This window comes from Trachypithecus francoisi, unplaced genomic scaffold, assembly GCF_009764315.1.
Source record: "Trachypithecus francoisi isolate TF-2019V2 unplaced genomic scaffold, Tfra_2.0 Lachesis_group5, whole genome shotgun sequence".
In the NCBI taxonomy this organism is placed as follows: Eukaryota; Metazoa; Chordata; class Mammalia; order Primates; family Cercopithecidae; genus Trachypithecus; species Trachypithecus francoisi.
This window is the reverse complement of record NW_022681470.1, coordinates 146,929,307-146,933,930: the sequence shown is the minus strand read 5'-3', so window position 1 is coordinate 146,933,930 and position 4,624 is coordinate 146,929,307.

The window sequence follows — 4,624 nt, the reverse complement described above, 5'->3', positions numbered from 1 at the left end:
CTGGCTAATTTTTTGTATTTTTAGTAGAGACGGGGTTTCACCGTGTTAGCCAGGATGGTCTCGATCTCCTGACCTTGTGATCTGCCCATCTCGGCCTCCCAAAGTGCTGGGATTACAGGCGTGAGCCACCGCACCAGGCCTCTTAAATATTTTCATTTCGAACTGTATTAGACCCGTGGTGATTTGGAGTGTACTTTGAACATGACAGAATTTTTATAGTTTCTGTATTTTTCTATATGGCATCATTACAACAATGAAACTTTGGTATTTTTTATTCTTACTGGCCTACTGCTACAGATAGTGGATATCACTTACCTATTTTAAATATTGTACCTTACCAAAATTGTTTGCAAAACCTTGTAAATATGCAAAGTTCTCTATATAGTCTCTAATCATCTTTTGCAATTTGTTTTTCCTCATTTGTCACTGGGAGTTAGACAGTAGCCTTTGAATTAGGAATGAGGACCTATACGACGAGAATCAATCTACAGATGGTTTTGTTATGGATATATGTGTAAGGCTGGGAAAGACACTTCCCTGAAGGTCTTTCCTTGATGGCACCAAGTTAAAATCTGTTCATTTTCTACTTTGCATGAGGTTTGGCAGTTAGGACTAGAGAAGTCATTACCCGCTTTGTAGAGCCGGCATACTCAGAGACATCCAGGTGGCACACAGATGCACCATACACACGGCCTTCTGGATCACTGTATTGATTCCTGCCCGTTAATGAAGAGTATCTCTGCAACAGACACCAGCTGCCTAACTTTCAGCCAGACGTCTCCATGAGCTCCCCTAAATGAATACATTTAGTTCGGATTCCTACAACACCTGCCATGTCCACCAGGCCACTGATCCTGTCGGGTGATCATCTCTGAAGCTCTGACTCCCTCCTTTAGGTCTTACCTTATTTTATTTTTATTTATTTATTTATTTTTTTGAGACAGTCTCGCTCTGTTGCCCAGGCTGGAGTGCAGTGGCGTGATCTCGGCTCACCTCTGCCTCCTGGGTTCAAGAGATTCTCCTGCCTAACCTCCCGAGTAGCTAGGATTATAGGCAAGCACCACCATGCCCGGCTACCTTTTGTATTTTTAGTAGAGACGGGGTTTCACTGCGTTGGCCAGGCTGGTCTCGAACTCCTGACCTTGGGATCTGCCCACCTCGGCCTCCCAAAGTGCTGGGATTACAGGCGTGAGCCACTGCACCCAGCCCAGGTCTTACCTTATTTTTATACTAAACATTTTGTTCTTTTGTTCTCTTAGTACTGCTTACGGTTCTGTGTGCAGACACAACCATGATAGCCAAAAATCACACACACAAACCAAAAATCACACACACAAATGTTTGATCGTGTACAGCATCGCTGAATGACTACTTAGTCCATCCACGTACGAATAGTCACCTCTCTCATATCAGGCAGACTGAGTTTCCTATTACTCAGAGCTGAGTGCAACCCTTCAGTATGTGTTCAATACTATGTTTAATAATATGTTATTAAGAACAAGACACTTTCTGTCAAATTCCTCTGTAGTTGTTTCTTAGATTCTATGAACTATGTTCAGGTACATTGTATACTAACATTTTTACTCTGAAGATATAAATATTCCATTGCAATTATGGAATATGAAATCAACTTTGTAATTTTGTCAATTTAGGCACTATTTATTAGTATTACCGGATGTGTACAGCTCATGCACTCTTCTTAAAGGTCAATTTTTTATATACTCAAAACTTTTAGGCCAGGCGCAGTGGCTCGAGCCTGTAATCCCAGCACTTTGGGAGGCCGAGATGGGCGGATCACGAGGTCAGGAGATCGAGACCATCTTGGCTAACACGGTGAAACTCCGTCTCTACTAAAAAATACAAAAAACTAGCTGGGCGAGGTGGCCTGCACTTGTAGTCCCAGCTACTTGGGAGGCTAAGGCAGGAGAATGGCATGAACCCAGGAGGTGGAGCTTGCAGTGAGCTGAGATCGGGCCACTGCACTCCAGCCTGGGCGGCAGAGCGAGACTCCATCTCAAATAAATAAATAAATAAATAAATAAAACTTTTAACATTGACTTTTTTTTTTTTTTTTTGAGATGGAGTCTCGCTCTGTTGCCCAGGCTGGAGTGCAGTGGCACGATCTCAGCTCACTGCAAGCTCCACCTCCTGGGTTCATGCCATTCTCCTGCCTCAGCCTCCCAAGTAGCTGGGACTACAGGCGCCTGCCACCACACCTGGCTCATTTTTTGTATTTTTAGTAGAGACGGGATTTCACCATGTTAGCCAGGATGGTCTCGATCTCCTGACCTCGTGATCTGCCCGCCTTGGCCTCCCAAAGTGCTGGGATTACAGGCGTGAGCCACCACACCTGGCACTCCTACCTAACAATCTTAACCGAAGAACTACTCAGGGGTATTTAAATGGTGGACAGCAATAGATACACAGCTGTGCATTTTTGGAGTTGACAGTAATTATCGGGGGAAACCCAACCCCTGATATTTAACATGGGTTCTTTTCTGTTTCCCTAAGTGTCTCAGCTGGTTTGAGAAATAAAGGGAAAGAGTATGAGAGAGAAATTTTAAAGCCGAGTGTCTGGGGGAGACATCACATGTCAGCAGGTTCCGTGAGCAAGCTTTTATTCGTGATTTTCAAAAGGGGAGGGAGTGCACGAATAGGGTGTGGATCACAGAGATCACATATTTCATAAGGTAATAAAATACCATAAAGCAAGTAGAGGCAGGGCGAGATCACAGGACCATAGGCTGGGGCGAAATTAAAGTTGCTAATGAAGTTTTGGGCATGCATTGTCATTGATAACATCATATCAGGAGACAGGGTTTGAGAGCACACAACCTGTCTGACCAAAATTTATTAGGTGGGAATTTCCTCGTCCTAATAAGCCTGGGAGTGCTACAGGAGACCAGGGCTTATTTCATCCCTTCGGCTTCGACCATAAAAGACAAGACGCCTCCAAGGGGGCCGTTCGTAGACCTACCATCATCAGGGCGCATTCTCTTTCTCAGGGATGTTCCTTGCTGAGAAAAAGAATTCAGCGATATTTCTCCTATTTGCTTTTGAAAGAAAAGAAATATGGCTCTGTTCCGTCCGGCTCACTGGCAGTCAAGAGTTTAAAGTCTTATCTCCCTTGTTCCCTGAACATTGCTGTTATCCTGTTCTTTATTCAAGGTGCTCAGATTTCATATTGTTCAAACACACATGCTCTACAAACAATTTGTGCAGTTAACGCAATCATCACAGGGTCCTGAGGTGACATACGTCCTCCTCAGTTTACGAAGATGATGGGATTAAGAGATTAAAGACAGGGCCGGGCATGGTGGCTCAAGCCTGTAATCCCAGCACTTGGGAGGCCGAGACGGCGGATCACGAGGTCAGGAGATCAAGACCATCCTGGCTAACATGGTGAAACCCCGTCTCTACTAAAAAATACAAAAAACTAGCCAGGCGAGGTGGCGGGCACCTGTAGTCCCAGCTAATGTAGTCCCAGCTACTCGGGAGGCTGAGGCAGGAGAATGGCGTAAATCCAGGAGGCGGAGCTTGCAGTGAGCTGAGATCCGGCCACAGCACTCCAGCCTGGGCGACAGAGCAAGACTCCCTCTCAAAAAACAAAAAAAAAAGATTAAAGACAGACATAGGAAATCACAAGGGTATTGATTGGGGAAGTGATAAGTGTCCCTGAAATCTTCACAATTTATGTGCAGAGATTGCAGTAAAGACAGGCATAAGAAATTATAAAAGTATTAATTTGGGGAACTAATAAATGTCCATGAAATCTTCACAATTTATGTTCTTCTGCCATGGCTTCAGCTGGTCCCTCCGTTCGGAGTCCCTGACTTCCCGCAACAGGTAATGACTCCCCGTAACAATTAACACAGGGGTATGCTTCAGCTTCATTTTTACAATGGTTGAAACTGTTAGGCCATGTGATATGTGGTCATGAATTTGAACTCGGGCATTCTGATCAGAGGGTTCCCATTTGATGTGGACCACAGAGCATCTTACCTACACGAGTTGTAAGCTGCGTGTTAGCCTAGCTCCTGCTGTAGCAGGTCCCTCTCCAGGCTCTCCTGCATTCCAACCTGGATGTTCCCTGGCAGCTATGACGTTAAAGCGACAAATCCTGAATTTAATACTAGGGGCAAATTTGCAATTATTTTAAAAGTGGGGAGGGGGTTTTCATAAAAGCCTTTGTATGGCCAGGCCCAGTGGCTGACGCCTGTAAATCCCAGCACTTTGGGAGGCCAAGGCAGGCAGATCACCTGAGGTCAGGAGTTCGAGATCAACCTAGCCAACATGGTGAAACCCCATCTTTACTTAAAAAATACAAAAATTAGTCGGGCACGGTGGCTCATGCCTGTAATCCCAGCACTTTGGGAAGCCGAGGTGGGCGTATCACAAGGTCAGGAGATTGAGACCATCCTGGCTAACACGGTGAAATCTGGTCTCTACTAAAAATATAAAAAATTAGCTGGGCGTGGCTGGGCGCCTGTAGTCCCAGCTACTCGGGAGGCTGAGGCAGGAGAATGGCGTGAACCGGGAGGCGGAGCTTGCAGTGAGCTGAGATCCGGCCACTGCACTCCAGCCTGGGCGACACAGCAAGACTCCGTCTCAAAAAAAAAAAAAA